Here is an 18,742-nt window from a genome sequence, read left to right as displayed (position 1 = left end):
GGACTTGACTCCATCTTCAAAACAGGCTAGCACAGYCTTTCCAAAAGCAATGATGGGATAGAATTACATTTTTTCTGTCTCTAACAAATGTTAATGAGAAACAACTGTTAATGAGAAATATGAGCCTGAACTGGGAGCACAGATGACTAGTCTCTCTTGCTTGTCTTACATTGCTAGTTTGCACAAATGCTTAGAGTATTTAAGAAGGTGTTTAATTGGTTCCCAAGCACCTAATTGTTATGAATAGGGCTTAAGTGCTGAAAATAGAGGAAAGAAAAAATTGTGCTATGTTTGCCAGCAGCAAAGCACTATATAAAGGTAGTATAGAGAACTTTAGGACACCTCTAGTACACAGCCAGCGTACTATAATCTTCACGAAAGAACAGAGTTTTGGGGAATAGAAGTACAGCACTTGCTTGGCGTATTTTTAGCCTTGTATATATGTGTAAAAGTAGATTTCTTTTGTTTGTTTTTGGTAAGGCTTTGGAATAGTGCTTTATACCCAAGGAGATGAGTGCTGTGGTGTTAAAGTGGTGCTCCTAATAGAGGAGTGGGACAAACTGAGCTGATTTTGTATCACTGCAAATTATTTGAATCATTAAGACCATAGGTACTGGTTGAATAATTACTAGAACATAAAATGTATCTGTAAAGTAAAAGCAGAGCACTGTTTTCCAAATGCTCAACAATAAACAGAAACAAGAATATCAAGCAATAACATCATATATTTTTTTATTCAGGCCAGATTTATAATCTCTACAGGTTTGTTCTAATGGGTCTTTCTTATCTCTCTGCATTGCAAATTGAAATAATATTTTTCACAGTAGCTCATTTTCTTTAGGAAGTAACATAAATGAAGAATGTCACTGTTTTGTCTTGAAATGCAATATACTTGTCTTCATACTGGTCGGTCKTGTTTGTTTCTTATATTCATAGAAAGAATTATCTGCAAAATAGTCATGATGACATTMAAGCAAAGGAACTTTATTAAGGCTCAGTATTTCTAAGTGCCAAAYTGCACCAGATTGATGTGGATAAAGTTTACCAAATACCACATATCAGTTTAATGAGCAAAGTGTCATTACAATTTCTATCCCTTGGAAAGGAAAAATAAGAATAATTGGGAATATCTAGATACAGATAGCATGTGCTTAGTTCTTTATATAATGTGGATATTGTCAAACACACACACACACACACACACAAAAAGCCCCACACAAGAAAACCCTCTATCCATAAAGAAGTAGTCTAGTGATTATAAAAGTTTAGCATAATATGCTGCAAATTTTTTCCGAAGAACATTTTATTAGAGGAAGGTTTAGAGTATCTACAGTAAATATTATGTTTTAATACTAAATACTAGTAACTCTTATGACTTTTGGGCATTGTGGACTTGAAGGTGTTTTATAATGTAGTACCTACTACCAAGAGTTGGGAATTCGCTTCCTTGCAGTTGCCTTTCTGGAGAAAATCCCTTGGGTATTCAACTTGACTTCCCTTCTCTGTGCAATAATCTACCCTAGAAAAAACCTTTTCTTTCATAATTATTCTGAGTTSATTTATGGGGAAAAAAATCATTTCTGGAGTTCAGGCAGAGAACTAACCATATATTTCAGGCTTGCTCAGCAGCGCCTGTACTTGGCCTTAGCTTGCCCCAGTGGTCTAGAAGCCTATTGGGCTTCTGGACCCATAGAGCTGGACCTATGTGCCTATTAAGATATATCTCAAAGTGCTTTTCAGTCTTTAGGTCTTCATACAGTTGGAGTTGATAAAGTTTATGATTGAGATAGTCTAAGGATATTGAGGGGGTGGTGATATGGTACAATATATCAAATAAGTCAAGCTTTCTGACATATAACTGTATTGCTTTTAAAATTAAATAGAAAAATAACTGATTTTACATAATAGAGTTAAGGTGGAGAACCTGCCAAAAGCAGGAAAATTGAAAGTGAAAGCTGACATTCATTCTGTCATTAACTGATCTGTGTCTCTGCTTCCTTTTCACCATCATGCAAGTGAAGTATTAAGTGTCATCCTCCACTTTGAATTTTTTTGGCTTTTGTCAGGTTCTGTCACAACTCTACTGTATCAGGTGTTCTTGTTGTGGGAGCACAGGCACTAAAAAAGGTAGGAGATCTACATATCAATCCCAAAACACACCTGTATGAATAGCAAATGACACTTTGTCTTGACAAGGGGAGTAAAAAGATTAGGCTGCAGCACAGAATTAGATAAGGAGAAATTATTCTGTCCAAGCACTTCCTGCTTTGTGAAGATCTTGAGGAATTTTAAATAAGAAGAAAGGGAATTAAATCCAATGTGGAAGATATGGTTTCTTAAATTCCTTAAAAACCGAATAATCATTATTAATTGGCCTGTCATGATGGGCCATGGTTCACGCTTGATGCCATTACTTCAGCACAGGTATTTCTAGCAACACTAACAACATCTGTAGAAGGTGCTAATGTATGAAGAAATCCCTCCACAAAAAGGTGAAGAACAAGTGATACAAGTAGAATATGTAGTACAGATTCAAAAGACTTGCGCGCACACACAAAAAGGCAGAAATAAGAATTGTGAAATCAATGAGACTTTGGTCTTTTTTACCTAGATTTTTGTACCCATACAATTTTATTGACTTCAAGATAGCTTTCATAGTTGCATGATTTTTGATAATATATATAAGAAATTTTCTCTTTGTTTTCCAGTGGTTTCAGTTTTAGAATTTATGATTTATAATATAGTGGATACAATGTAACTTTTCCTTCTTAGAGAAAATATCTTTATTTTCTAGATAAACTAGATATTTTCTAGATACTAGAAAGTTGTATTTAAGGTGCCAAACAATAAAAGTGTTTTGTCCAATGGAGATGTTTCCATCTACTACTGATGAAAGAAGCAATATAAATGTCTTCATAACATGGCATAATTTTCCTGTCTTGGAGTTTCAAAAATGTTTTTGGTCCCTAAATATGGGTAGTTTTGGTGTAACTATGGTATAATTCTCATCTTTCTTAACCCAAAAACAATCATCAGTAAAGCTACTGAAGGAATTAGTTACTGTAGCATAAAAATTTGTGTAAGAAAGTCTGTTGGGCCTATTGTGAGATCCTTGTCTTGAATATTCTTACATATATTTGTGTGATAGTATTGTACATTAATTTATAGAGCTTTTTAAAATTTCAACAGCATAAACACTAACATATTATTTGGAGGCGAACCACAGTAGGTGAAGGGAATAGTTGTAACAGTGGTAATGTCTAATCAGTAGGTGGAAGTGGGACAGCAACTTCAAATTTTATATTTTTTTCTGTTATTGTTTGGGGAGTAAGGAATCTATGCAATCTGCTTTGCTTAGAATTCACTAAAATGGGTCAGTGCTTGAGCTAGCAGTTGCTCTGAAATTACAATGACTGCCTGTAATTAAGAACTAATTTGTAGTCATAAAAAAGCCAGATAAGGGGCTAGCCACTTCATGGAAGATGAATATAATCAGGATAACTGGCACAGCTGGTGGCTGTAGTCTGTCTTCAGTGAGCGCACACAACTGCCGTAATTCCTATGGGAWGTTATGTATCTGCCTCAAAAGGTGAATACTTAAGAAAATTTCCATCAGATCAACGATTTGAAGTTGTATGGCTTGTTACAATGATGGGACTTGGGTGTGGGGAACGCAGTGCAGCCATTTATYACTTGCACATTATTAGTATGCTGATGAAGTTCGTGTAAATGAATCAGGTAGATGTGTTTTGGTTGGGAAGTTGAGTTTTTTTTGGAGGAAAACATCAGTGCTGAATGTGCTGGTGCATAAATGTAAGCAGGAGCTGACTTCAGCTCAAGCCGTTCTTCTGTTGTATTTAAATTTGTGGACTGCATTTCCTTGATAGCACAGACAGACCTAGCAGGAATACTCTGTAACCTTTTCATCTGTGATCTTCCACTAACTTCTGTATGAAAACAGTCAGCTCTGGTTTTACTGCAAAAAATGTATCTATAAAACCCTGTTAAATGTTTCCCTCATGCAAAACAGCAATTATGACCCCTTTGACTTAGCACTTATTCTACAGAAATAAGCAATTGCCATTTGGCTCTATTCATTTTGTACTTTGTTTCACACTTTCTTAAGATGTATCAGCAGACTTTTAATTATCCTGCAAATGATTCTATTAAGCATTCTCCTTGCATATTAAATGCAGAAGACATTGTTTTGAGCTTCCTTTGCCTCCTGTGAATAGAATGTGGGCAGACATAGAAAAATCAAATTATTTTACTAAATGAAAACAACCTGAGCAGAAGAAATCATTTTGAATAATGACAGCTTGGGTGAGAGTGTCACCATTTTCTATCAGTTTGCTCTGCATCACATAGGAGCTCACTTGATGGAATGTGTTTTTTTTTTTTTTTTTTTTTTTWAAAAAAAAAGTCTAGTAAAAATAAGCTGTGACAGTCTCTAAGTAAATGTAATAAATCAGGAGGATTTTCAAAGGGAATAAAAAGTGTCATTTATGATGGTTACAGCTTATACGCCCACTGTGATGCCTGTACTGGTACAGTTTATACTCTCCCATGGTAGATAAAAATTATTATTTGATCTGTCAAAATGGAGTGACAAAATTTTTGTGGGTAGACAGCTTACTTAAGAACAGTAAAGTTCTATTGTGTGTTTGCTATCCTAACTCTGAGTACTGTAGAAAACAAGAAATGAGGAAAAGCAATTATTGCTCAGAAAGTTCATATAAAATTGGGTAAAAAGGTTAATAACAAAAATCATAATGTTTTAACTGTAGGAATCTGGAGGAATAGCAAACATAAATTTTCATCAAAAAAGTTATTATTGCAGTAGCCCCTGAGACCTAAATTCTAGCAATTTTCTTGTAGTATAATGAATTTGTTAATTCTCAGAGAAATTTTTGCTCCACAGGAAGCAGAGAGGGATTAATCTCTTGGATCCAGATGTTCATAGCTAGATTAAATCCAAGACCTGACTGTGAGCTCATAGCCTGGGTGAGACTGCTGCTTAGAGTTGCCGAATGCCTGTGTTTGACCTGGCCGTTCTGGGCTGGAGAATATTTATACAAGCTCAAGCACTGAATTCCAGGCAGGTCTCTTTCRTTGCAAATGCAATGGGACACTCAAAGGCAGAAAACTGTCTCCTCTGAAGCATGGAGTGAACTGGTTCCTACAGCATGTGCATATACTGCGCTGGTGGGAGGTGGATTTTGGGACACGAAGGAGATGCATCTTTGACATATATTAGCTAAATCGCCCTTTGTGTCTTTTTTAGTGATGAGTGCGAGTGTAAAATGGGCTTCACACTATTTCTTTGAAAGCTGGAGCTTGCTTTTCTTCTAAGTGTATTTAGAATGGTAGTATATCAGTCTTACAAACCACTGACACGAACACAAGTTCTGTTTCCCTACTTTTTGAACATCTGGCTAAGGAGCAATCACGTGATCTATAATTACTCACCCAGGTAAAAGCATTTGATACCAAAAGGCCTTTAAAACCAATTAGAAGTTCCTGTGGCTAGATTTAGTCAACAAGATATCAGCAATAAATRTGACAGTGGGACTATCTTGCTTTTGGGCTGGGTTGTGGAAGAGCGTATTGAATTTTCTATGACTTGCAGCCTTGGAATTTGGGTTAGAAGTCCTTCTATCTCCTTGAACTCACCACAAGCTCCAGCTGAAACCTGAATGAAGGCCATAGTCTTCTGCAGCCTCTTGGCTCCATTGCACGTTTCCAAAACTATGTTGTGGACTGTGTATTTAGCATGTGCACTGCCGTGCTAAATATGGACCTGGCACTCTGTGCTGTTAGGGAGAGCATTTAGAGCATGAATGCACTTGACTATTTTCTGAGGAAATAATCTCAGTTTAAATGGAAGGAAGATGCCAACAGGAGGAATAAGTCCTTCAGACTTACAAATTCCCTTACTTCAGGCTACAAATTCCCACTTACCAGTCCCACTTGTTCCCAGTAGCCAGCTTAAAAAATAAGTTTCTTCTCTGGAAGAAGCATCGTTCTTCAATTTCTTGTAATGACTGATTTATACTGACCAGATGTATTGCTTGCTAAAAAACTCCTGTCATTCTCCTTCCTATCCACTTTTTGTTATGGGTATTTATTACTAGTCCCTATTTACACAACTCTGAAAAGGGCTCTGAAAAGTCAAGGAAGATAAAGTAACCCCAATTGTGAAGCAATTCCCTTCTTTTCAGGGGAAAATAAAGCTGTATAGTCAGTATCTGAATCTCCTAAAATGTGATGTTGCTCTGGGGCACAGAGAGACAAACTGTTTTTTATGGACTTCAGCTTGATTCTTTCACTGCATAGCTGTAAGAATATTTGTTGCAGTACTTATTGCAARTATACTTAAATTGGACTTTTTTTCCATGAAAATATGGGCATTCTAGGAAAAAGAAAATGTTCCTTTACACCAGCAGAGAACTCAGAACAGCCTAGTTTAACTAGGCGAACAGCAAAATTCATGACAAAAGTAAGCAGAGGACATCAAACACCACAGATTTTTTTTTTCTTCCAACAGCGGAGTCTTCTAAATATAGATTATAGTAATTTACTTTCAAACAACTCATTTTCAGCATCTGACATGTTCATTAACCCCAGGTAGAAAAATTATTGTGGTGCATTAATTTTTCACCAATGAAGACATTAGTCATATTTGCAAGTATCATTAGTGTCTGCCACCGAGGTGGAAAAGTCTCACTGTCTCTCTCCAAATGGAGGAGGCATCAGAATGTTAACTAGGGTCTGCMGAGTTCTCCGGGTTATCAACCCTCGCACACTTCTATGCGCTGAATTTTAATTAGACTTTTCCAAAAGTACATCATTAAAGGACATGTTTTATAAGGGAGTAGAACAGACGTGTAATCCTTTAGTAAAATAAGGTAAAATGTACAAGGGTTTAATATGAGTGTTCTGATGGTTCTTCTGACAATGTGAAGGGGACAAGTTCACACATTAAACAGCACGTGTGCTCAGCAATTATAAAAGGCAAATGGGATGAGAGATGTTGTAGTCTACTGAGAGTGGGGAGAGAAGGGGATTTTAAAGGGTGCTGATGGCTGCAAGCATTTAACTGGAGGTCAGTCAGAAATTTGGGTGTTTCTCTTCCCATTTTGTTGGGAAATACCTTGAATCATTTATTACGAATGGGCTCCTATATTTCTTAGATGCTCTTCTTCACGATGCCTCTGTTGGCACCTCTATTGGGTGCTAATGATGCTTTTTTTTTTTTATCCAGTCTTTATTCACAATGGTTTTGCTTAACTTTTCTTCACAAGACAAAACTTATTTAAAAAAGAAAGGAAGAAAAAAAAGAAAAAACATCCATCTTAAAGCTTCCATTAAAGGTGTGATGGAAGAAAGATGCAGTAGCAGTAGTGATGATTGTATGTTGCTCTAGTTATGCTTTTTTCATATTAAAAATACTTGTGTGATTTCTTGTAGTATAAAAACCATATACCTGCACAACAGCTAATCTTTCAYGATTTCAGGAGATAGCTTGTTTTAGTGATAAATCAGACAATTTTAATCAAGAAGCAAGGCTTATGGATTTTAGCTTTGAAAATGCGTGCAAAACTGATTCATTTACTCCCTGTTTTTGTTTTCCTCCCTTTTTATCTGCTGTGTCCAATTTCTGCCCCAATAAAGGAGGGTGAGGTGGCTGCGTGCAGAACTACACAGAGGATGGGCACCAGGCTCAGCAGCTGGGATCAACGTGGTGTTCAACGTAGGAACCGTGCCCATGTCATAATTATATGATGGACATATTTAAAAAGCAAATTATCCAATGTTGCATKTGCAATCTCAGTGACACAATTTGGCTGCTAAGTCTGTATATGAAGCTYGTTGAATAACCATTTTTCAAAACATGTTTTCCTATGAAAATAAGTTTTTAGGGAGTAGAAAGCTAGCTGAATACTTAACCATCATATTTAGTTAAATATAATGCTCTTGTTGTGACTTTTACATCACACAAAAGCTATGTATTACATTTTTTTTGTCTTTGAACTCAGCCATAGAAAGTTATTCTCCTCTCTAGATAGTTGTATTATTTAAGCACTTTTTGTTTTGATGGAAATTACTTTTGTAGGAAGAAATTTACCGCTTTGACTGTGATCAGGGCCACAGCTCAGTCTGTAACATTCACTGCTGACATGCCTATTTCCTACCTGTCAGAATGAAATACTAATGGTAGGTCCTATCAATTCTGACATTGCTTTCTTATTTTTTATAACCAAGGTCACTTTGCTTCAAGTTTACATTTGCCATGCAAATAGAAATAAAACTATAAAAAGGATTATTATTTTTTTCAGCAAATTTGTGCTGAACGTGTCTTTTTTCTTCACTTCAAGGATTAAATGTTTGAAAAAGTTAAGGTGATGGATAAGACATTTTCTGGTTGGATAACAAGGAAAAAAGTTATTTTTCGTCTTTATTGCTTAGCATGCATGTAAAATCAGACTGGCTAATCATCTGATTCTTTYCTCAGTGTCTATCTTATTGCATGCATGTTTAAATGAAAGGTGTTTAAGGACTATTTTCTAGTCCTTACAAAATACCTGTTCATGAGGAGTCTGAAGGAAACTTAGGAAAGGAAGTGATTTTTTTTTTTAGAGTAAAAGACACTGCATTTTTTCTTGAACGTACCAAGCTTGTGTTTCAGTTCCCAAGACTTATTTTGCTTTGAATCTTTGTTCTTTAATCATAATTTTTGTTAGAGTGTTGAACTTTCATGTCTGCTTTTACATGCTCTGAGGTGTGAAGTGTTGTTTATGCTTCTGAAGAATAGTGAGGCAGCATTAAGGGAAGCCCATGGCTTTATTTAATCCACATGCTCTGGTGCCGTGTTGGGAATCCAGCCAGCATGGCACAACAGTGGGAAAAATCCCAATTTAAGATTGGTAGCTGGTGCTGCACCTCATGTTTGAACAACCCTTGTGCAAGGATCCCTGGCTCAGGAAGGTGGAGGTGTCACTGAAGTCTTGTAACAGGGAATAGCAAAAAAGACTTCTAGGAAAGACTGATAGACCCCATGGTGTTTTCTGTATTATTTCTTTAGGTAATAGCATTTTTTTCTGTTCTTTGTATTTCTATTTAATTCTGTGTCCAGTTAAAACAGCAAATAAGTATATAAAGATAAAACCAAAGTAAGCTTCCTGATAAGCATCTGTCCTTGTTATGGAGCCAGAAGTGTATTGATCAGTTTTGTTTTCCTCTATGATGGCTTTATATCTAGGTATTACAGAYCCATAACCTTAAGATGCCATCTCTCCTGAAGGAAAGGAGCGTCCTTTCTATTGGAGCTCCTATCCAAAAAGGAGAAAGGAGTGTTAGTCAAAGGCAGGAGCCTTGCAGAGTGAGGAAATCCATGGAAAGGATTATTTTCCRTTTTGTCATCAAGGAAAAGGTCTCCCATCTCAAGCAGGAAGCCAAAAGCCTCTATTGCAATGTGTGTAGCCAGCATTGGATCATTTTCCCTTTCAGATGGAAAGGAATAGACTTTTCTTTTTCATCTAATCCGTCAATCTAACCTATGCATTTCTGATGCACATGTTTGCCAGGGGTCTGAGCACCGTGTTGCTCTGATTTATAGGAAGTTGTAGCTAATGTATGGCCTTGATGTTCCTCCTCTTCTATATTTTAGCTGTCAGTAGCTTTCTTTTGACTGTTATTCGTTAAGTCTGTTACTACTGGGCTCTAATTATAGCACAAATTATTTTTAAGGAAATGATGAAATACAAGCTCAGAAGGGGCTTTGGAAGCGCACAAATGAGAATCAGAGATGTGATGAGCACACATCAATAGGCAACTGAAGCTTTTCACTTACTGTTGTTCAAATAATAATTAGAATGTTTAGATGTTAAGTATAGATCTGAGAGAAAATGAAATGGAAAAGTTTTTTTAAATAAATAAAAGTTAATAAAGATCTTTACTTGAATGGGTTCATGCAGAGTGCTAAGTTATGAATGTTTTATCTTTGTTTTTGAACAGAAAATTGTTCTTTACTAGGAAGCATTATGTGCTTTTTATAGTAAATGAAATTGCCAAATTAGAATATATAGGAGGTGAATTGTTAAAAGACCATCAGGACAGCTGTATATTTAAAGGCAGAAAGGAAATGTTATGATAGGAACAATCTACATCTTTATTTCAGTCTGGTTTTGGCCGTAGATTGCTGTCAGATCAAACTTCGAGAAATAAACAGCTTAAAAGAAAGGAAGCTTAATAATAAAAATAGAGCAGAGCATAGTGATAATGAAACGGTAAATGCAAAGGTAAGGAAACATTACCTGGAAACGTCTTGCCCGCGTACCATGATGCACATCATTCACGTGCTGTGAAATCACTGTCATGGSCTCCTGTTTCAAGATCAAGTGGGTAGCAGCTTGATTGACCATTAACTTAATCCAAAGTTAAATGTGCTTACAAAAATTCCAACTTGGCGAAGATAAAAATAATTAATTCTCTTGCCATTTCTGCACAAGCGTTGGTAAGCAGCGTACGTGTCACTGCTGCRCTGATCGTAAGACCAATGATTTACTCTAAATCCCCGTCTTATGAAGCACTTAGTTTTTATAACTGAAGCCTTGCTCCCTCTTGACTACTGACTCTCTGTGAGGCTAATTCTGCAGTAAATATTTCTTCCTTTATCAGTGTAAATGTTTCTGATTTCTTATGCATCTCGCCCCTCTTCTGCCGTTCCTTGTGGTCTTCTCTGCAGAGCCCTTCTGTCTGGATAACTGTGTGCATCAGATGGCCAAGAGCTGGCTGCTGGTTTGCATGCTACAGGCATCAGGCCTTCACTGAGAGGGCAAAGGACGGGACGACCTGAGATATGTCTTTCATCTTTATTTTATCTCTGCAAAATGCAGGTGGGCGTGCAAATCTGAGCTCTTTGCCAAAGCCATCTGCTCAAAAAATATTATACAAACAGATGAGGAAGATTTAAACTAATTACAACTTTTGTGTGTTTATGAAAGTTATTCTTTGCTACCATATATCTGGGTTTCCCCTAGCTGTGTTGTCTTTTGAGGCACAAAATGTTTTCTAGACGTGATCTGAAGTCTTTGGCTTTTTCCAGTGCTTGGGGATGTCCCAATCACTTAAATGTCCTCACTGCACCAAGAGACTGCACCATTTTTGTCCAGAAGAACATAGATATCTTGCCTTGAGTTTACTCAAGTAAACTTAAGTTTACTTGAGTTTAACTTAAACTCAAGTTAACTTAACTCGAGTTAACTTAAACTCAAGTTAACTTAAGTTAACTTAAAATTGAGTTTACTTAAGATGCTGGCTGCCAGGGAATAGTTTTGATTCACACTGATGTAGGGTTTTATCTTTGTGTTTTGCTTAAGCACACACAAAACTGATTTTGTCTGGGTCTGAGAAGTGCTTTGCTCCACATGGGTGAAGAATTTGGCTTCAGTATTGGCCTCAGGAGTTCCCAAGACATGAAAGCAGAACAGTCCTTCTGAACTTCCAGATTCTTTGGCCTCAGCCACAGCTGCTTGGGAGCTTTAAAGATTGCAAATGGGTATGTGTGGGGGAAACTCTTTGCATTGTATATTTTAAGAGCATAGTTTCAGCTTCTGTTTTTTTTTTCCTGAGCTCCTGACAAACTCTTTACAGTTTCCTTGTGTGCAACTGGTAGCTGTGAAAATTTTTAGCCTTCTATTGTTTTAGAGATATCAGTTCAAGTAAAACTGTTCCCTGTGCTTGAATAAAAGGTGACCTATTTGCTAACTGTATGTATGCAGAGCATTTGATCACACTTTTAACCTTTTCTAATTGCATTAGTTTACTGTTCTACCACTATGAAACAGCATCCAGAAAGCTTTTGTTTTCTGAAATGTTTTAGAATGGTTGAACTGTCTATTTTGATTACTTAGATGAAGGATGTTAGTCCTTACTCTCATAGTAACAAAACTGCAGATTGATGCTAACAACTTAGTTTAGTCAAGGATGTGAGAATATTTGTTTAGAATTTGTGAGGTTAACTCCAAAAAAACACCACATTCAACTAATTGTGGGAAGCTTTTTAGCACTGTAATAATAAATAATTAAGAATTTTACAATTGGCTTGATAAATAACAATTAAACTTCCACATATGGCTTACTTTACAAYGTTACCCCATCATGCATAGCAAACAGGTTTGCTAACACATGCTAGGAATAATACTACTATAAGTTTAATGAATTTGGTGGTTTCTCTGTGGCACGAATCACACAAAACTTATGTTATGTAATACAGTACTGGCTCCTGTATTGCCTTTAAATAGGCAATAAAAGAAAGACATTTCTTTTGCAAAGCAAAATTGCTTTGAGGTTTGTGGGAAGAGTGTAGAGTTGGCGAGCTCTTTTTTCATATGGTTTACTAGGCACTTTTCTCTTTTAGCAAGATGGGCTCTGCTAACAGCCATGTGCCATCCTTACCTTTGGCAGGGCTGTGCAAGCCAAAAGTTACCTARGGTAAATATTCCAAGGGTCTGTGTGGCACTTGTGGCACAGTTTTCCTGACTGTTTTTGGAGCTCCAAGCTAGTGCAGCACAATGGTGCTATTTGTACAACAGACAGGACTGCTGCTATTCAAATATTAATATATAAGTAGTAAAGCCGATGGGGTAGATGGTTTCTCCTTGCAAAGGTGCAGTCCCAATGGCCCAGTTTTGCTCATGTGGTGGTGAGTGGAGAAGGAGCAGAAGTGCCACTCATTGGAGTTATGCTGGGCAAGTGCCAACTTTGCTTTGTGTTTCATGTGAGTTTGTATGCAAGGCAGCCAACCTAAGGACTCTGAAATCAAGGACTTATTATGTGTTTCATCTAGTTTTCCTTTTAATTGTAACTAAATTCAGAAGTTTTTGTAGAAATTCGCACYGACTAATATGTGATATGAACTTTAATACCTTTGAGAAGGCTTTTGATGGATGTTTCCTCAAAAAGCTGCTGATTATCACTAAGAAACACACTTTTTAATGTAATGCCAGTGTTTTCTTTCCTCTCCTGTTCTTTTGGAAGAATGCTAATCTATTTTGAAAAGGGAAACTTGTCATGAAGGGAGAGTTTTCAACCCAAACTGTCTATACTGTTTCATGTGCAAACTTCAGCTTTACCTTTTCAGCTTCCCTGTGCTGTTTTATGTCTCATGACATCTGTGCCAGATCTGTTTTTGTTTCTCAATGTGGACTATATTATTGTGCACTTCAAASAGTATGTTATCTTGCTGCTAAGGGAACCGGACAGAGGTTAGGGTGCTATCTCTTTCAGGCTAATTAAGTTCTAGCCTAATCATTACACGTTTGCTTATTAAGCATAAGTTTTGCTTTCAATGGGATCTTGGATGAGAGAACCTCTCAGGGTTTCTGCTGACCTRAATTATTCTATGAAAACCGAAGTCCAAGGTGTGTGGTGGTGTCTAATGAAATGTTTCATTGCCTAAAATTCTGTATTTGAAAGTCAGAGTTCACTGTAGGACTTCTTGACTCCTGGTAATAGTGTAAAAGAAATGCGTGTTTTTAATACCAAAAAAAAAAAAAAAAAAAAAAAAAAAAAATAGTGTAAAAGAAATGCGTGTTTTTAATTAAAAAAAAAAAAAAAAAAAAAAACCACCTTCAAATTCACAGTCTTCAGTCCTTAGGACCTCCATCTTGCAAAAAATACCTGCTCTTTTCAAGGCCTTACAGTCCATTGAAGGCAAATTTGTTTTTCTCTGGAGCAGTCATATCCTTTTTAAAAAAGATTTAATTGAAGTGGAAGACTATAATTTAAAAATAAAAGCCCTCACAGTTGCAGTTTGTGCAGAACTCATGCAGTATAAATTTTTTAGTACACAAATATTTCAGTGGCTGAGTTGATGGATGAACTTGGCAGCCTGTCCTTGGATGATCTGGGATTTTTAGAAAAACTAAAAACAACATCCTTAATGCCAGACTCTAAGCTGTATTTAATAAAAGAGTTGCATGCAATGTGCTTATTTTGCCTTGTCTGTCTTTTTTCTTTTCTTTTTTTTTTCTCTTTTTTTCTCTCTTCCTCTGGCTTGGCTAGTCCTGGCTATTCTCTCTCTCAGGACCCTTTCAATTTGGATGGATTTGGATGTACAGACAGATCTGTGCAAAAAAGGCACCATGTTTAGCAATTAATGAATAAATTAATAAATGGGACTTAATGAAAATTCTCTTGCAGGACAAGTTGGCAGCCTGGCACCAGGCTCCTATGAATTCCTTGTTCTCGTTCAACCACCAAGATAGGTGTGTGAACTTATGTTGGATGTGGATAAAAGAGCTGGGATCTTTTAGGGTTAATGCTCTCTGGGAGGAATTTAAATGGACAGCTGGGCTGAGGAGGTGGGAAGGGAAGTCTGTAGGATGAGTGGGGAATGACTAGGTCAATTTTTGAGGAGTTTTGTASGTCTCCCTAGGAGTGTAGACCATGTGGTATCTGCCTTTGACAGATCCATAAAGCATCTCTAYAGCATATAGAATCTATAGAGCATCTTCATCCAGCTTTGGGTGATAACAAGAGTTACTGTTTTCTGTATGTGAGATTTCACAGAACCTCTTATATGCAAATTATTAAAGATCCATCAAAAAATGCCTAATGCAATTTAGGATGAGATTGTAACTATTGAACTTCACAGTTTCTACCCCTGCCGTTTCTATTGCTTTTAAGATTGTGAGCTAGAAGAGAAAAGTGCACAAAGCAATGCTTTAGTAAATATGCAGGAAATTTAAAGCCAGGAGACTGGTCTTTGATTGTGTATCCAGCTGTGCAATAGTTTACTGACTTGGTTTCTTCCTTTCTTAAATTGGTCTGTGTCACAGGCGGTTTCAGTACAAAAATATACACAGCTGGCAATAAATCTGCATGCGTTCTTCACTGCACCAGTTATAATGTGTCAGATTTTGTGCAGTCAATCAAATAATGCAAGTTACTTAGCTTTATTTACTGGAGAGTACCACGAACTAGTGCTCCATGTCATTACTTCAAATAATTAGAAAATATAGTTTGGCAGGGGGTTGGGATGGGAAGAAAGCAATTTAATTTCTGTACAGCTTAAGGTTCATGCTCAGTTAATTATAGAAGCATGGAATAATTCAAGTTAGAAGGACCTTGGGAGGTCTCTCATCCAACCTCCTCCCTGAAGCAGAGCCAGCTGTGAGTTCAGAGTAGAGTTTGATCCAACTAGATCTTGAAAACCTCCAAAGCTGGAGATGGCTCAGCCTTTCCGGGCAGCGTTTTCCCTTCTTGGCTGTCCTATGAGGAAGAAGTTTCTCCTATCTAGTTATTTCATYTCATTTCAATTTACAGCAGTTATTACTCATCTTTCCACCATGCAGCACTGTGAGGAGCCTGACAGTTCTGAAGAATCTCCTTGGTAGTACTGGGCGGGAAGAGGATAGGGGGGCGTCGCCGGGTCCCCCTCGAAATCCAGTGTCCTCTCAAACCCCCAGGCCTTTCCAGCAGAGCTGCTCCCAGCTGGTGTTGGAAGGGCTTAGTGCTTCCCAGTCCCTGAGCTTCAGCATGTCTGAGTTTCAGGAGGTTCCTGTTTGCCTGAAGGCCACCAGCCTGCCTAGATCTTCTCAAATAGCAGCTCTGCCCTTGAGTATCTGAAATGTCCGTATTCTTCTATTTATCAACGCAAGCCAGATATTGTTATATATTTCTAATATAGCCACATCTGCTGTATTTATTATAGTAGGAATAGATTAAATGCAGTTTATTGCTAGTCTTTTTGTAGAATCATAGAATCGTTATGGCTGGAAAAGACCTTTAAGATCATTCAGTCCAATTGCAAACACCAATTTTGACTGTCTACATTTTTGTTTATATTGTGTTTGTAAAGTTATGAAGCAGAAAACATTAAAAAAAAAATCTTAATTGTATTCACATTTAAAATATCTCTGCGAGTCAAATACTCATTATCTTTGGGTTAATTTTTAACCCTTAAGTCATGCTGTCTCTATTTAATAACATTGGGACGCTCTGTGACAGATGCTATGCAAATAAAGGAAGAGATGTTGCTATCAGTCTCCTGAGTAAGCTGCTAAATCAGTATGTAGGGTGTAAAATGTATGATGATGCACATTTTACAAATAGGTATGRAAACTCCAAAAATAATGGCTTGGTGCAGTGTCCCATGGGACTGGAAAGTGAAGCCAAATCACAAGTCTCATTCCACTGCCTAGGCATTAGATTAATCTTCTTTCTGGCAGCTATTTAATTTAGAATAGATTTAGATCAGAACTTTTGTTTGAACACAGTGGCCGTTTAATCATGCCAAAATGTTTCCACTGTTCCCACTTTTTCTTTCATTACATTGTGTGCTAAAGAAATTATAATCAGTAAAGCACTAGAACTATCACCTGGTTATCCTGAATCATAATGAAGGACTGTGTGGCATTTTACTGCTCTAATTCCTGATTTGTGGTTAAATTTGTTATGCGGCATACTGAATTCATATTATTGTGTGAATATTCTCATTATAAGCTATAATTTACTTTTGATCTACAAAGGTCATAAACACGCCATCCATTATTTTGTAGTAGTGTATAGCACTTCACTGTTTTTCCTTCTCTTAGCACGGGAGGTATCRGCAATAACTGTGTGGTAATGGCCAGTAAATGTTGACTTTTATCAATGGCTTATGTTCGCTTCATGCCTTCTCTTCCTACATTTTACAGCAGTGATTGCTGTTCCTGCTTTATTCTATGGCAGTTTAGTATTATGCTGGATATGCTACTTTGCATAATGCTATCAAATTCCTACTATTAGCCCTGGAAAATATTCGGCTCAGATTTGAAACTATTCTGAAATAATGGTAAGTTTAGACCTAATTTGCAGTTGATCATTCAAGGGCTATAACTGACTGTCAACYGTCACATTCATAAAGCTACGGCTTTCTTCTGCAAAACAAGTATTCCAATTTTGTTTCTTTCCTGTTGTGACCCAAAAACTATTTCATACTTGTTCTTAGTTTGCTGTTCTTCTCCAGTCCTGTCGCATTCTCTCTCTGAAAATGGAGTAACAACTGTGTCTCAAAAGCCTTTACAAGAGTATTTTTTCTGAGAGAAGAAATTTGCACTCATTTTWAGCTAGAGAGTGGAAGAAGTAACCAGTGACTCCTTTCTCACATAATATCTTGGTGGTAGGGAAGGTACAGAGATGTCAAGGACAGAAAATAACTTCTTTGCTATTTCTTCATTCTCTGAACCAGGATGAAAATTGACATGCCAAATGGTACAAAGCAGAAACCGACACSTTGATTCCCATCAACAAACTGTAAGGTAGATCTCCGTATGGTAGAGAGGGAAGTACATTATCGTTTACTAGATTATGAGAGTGTGCCAAGGGTGATAACTCTGTTTCAGTCTTCTTTGAAGCAGTGAACTAACTTGATGATTCATGGCTTTTTTAGAGGTGTCTCTTTGGGCTGTGTGATAGTTGACAGCCCTTTCATTTCAGTGCTGTGACTAGTACTTTACTGGAGCAATTTGCAGAAACAAGTGCGCTGTGCAATCCAGGATTAAGGGGTTTGCCAATTAGCTTCCAATTTTATTTTGTGTTATAGCTGTCTTACTAGAGGAGGAATTTCATCCCATTAAGTGATATCTCTGAAGACTGTTGCGTAACAGAACCTTTGCATTACTGGAGCATTAATAGACCAAAGTCATAGAGGAGGAATGGCCATATAGCTGACTGATATTGATGTCTCAAATTCACTTGAATAGTCGTCGTGTTGGTTGAATATACTGAGGCTATCTTACAAATCTACTGCTCTTCAAAACGTATTGGAGTGTGATGAGCAAAACTTTTGGTGTTTTCTGAATTCTCTTCATATATTGCAGCAATCAGCTAATTCTCTACCAGTGTACGTAGAAAGGAACAATGCTCCTTTGCTTTTGGAAAACCTGTTCTAAAAACAGATTTTGTGGCTGGAGAGAGTGGGGTTTATGGAGGTCAGAATATTAATGGCATTCCAGCTGAAATATGCTTTAAAATGGAAAGTAGATATATAGCTAAGAAAGATACTTCACTAGTAGTTGCTYTATCAATTAAGAAAAATATTCGTTCTCTTCAGTGGGATCCTGAATGTTTTCATGATGGGGAAGTTGGAGGATTTACTAAAGTTATAGATGAGATTTCTCATCTTTGTCGTGTGTTGTTCATAATTTGTCCATAACTTTAATATAATAAGAAAGTCTTTATTCAAAATGTTCTTGGCATCAGTCTGTCTGGAAAATCTTCATAGGGCTCATAAAAATCCATTTATTTCTACTGATGACTCATAAGAGAGAACAGCCCACATACTCATCCCTCAGATATTTCCTTATCCAGATTTGTAAGGAATATCTTAATTGTAGCTACAGTTTGTGATTTCTACCTGGAAGTCAGCAGAGAGCGTTTACYTTTTCACTTACTCTTCTTCAGAAAAAGAAACAAATTATCCGCTCTTGTTTACTTTTATATTTTATTGTTCATACCAATTAAATCTAAAATAAAAATAAATGTAAATAAAAATATTTATATAAATATAAAAATATGTTTTGTGTAGATAATTTATCAGTGTCTACCTTTGAAGGCCTATTAAAATGTGAGTGTAGGAGTTCAGGGATCTGTTTGTTTTAAATATGTCTTAATCTGAGCAGTAACACTTTTGCTTTTAGGTCTACAATATATAAGAATGCTGAGAATGGTTATTTGTGAGATTCACAGATTCACA

The 18,742-nt window shown here is 36.8% G+C and overlaps 1 protein-coding gene and 1 long non-coding RNA gene across 2 annotated transcripts in view; both read left to right on the top strand.

The window, feature by feature from the left end:
- LOC112942920 overlaps positions 1-8,136 on the top strand; it is a 55,273-nt gene extending 47,137 nt beyond the window's left edge. The window contains exon 3 of the long non-coding RNA XR_003248482.1: positions 7,675-8,136. This is a non-coding gene — a long non-coding RNA (uncharacterized LOC112942920). The remainder of the gene's footprint in view (positions 1-7,674) is intronic.
- The window catches only part of AGBL4 (ATP/GTP binding protein like 4), a 442,154-nt gene that overhangs the window by 135,162 nt on the left and 288,250 nt on the right, over positions 1-18,742 (top strand). The window lies entirely within an intron of this gene.

This window comes from Nothoprocta perdicaria, unplaced genomic scaffold (genome assembly GCF_003342845.1).
Source record: "Nothoprocta perdicaria isolate Ctin4 unplaced genomic scaffold, notPer1 scaffold_0, whole genome shotgun sequence".
Taxonomy (NCBI): domain Eukaryota; kingdom Metazoa; phylum Chordata; class Aves; order Tinamiformes; family Tinamidae; genus Nothoprocta; species Nothoprocta perdicaria.
The sequence above is the reverse complement of the archived record's forward strand: the minus strand, read 5'-3'. Positions and strand labels throughout refer to the sequence as shown.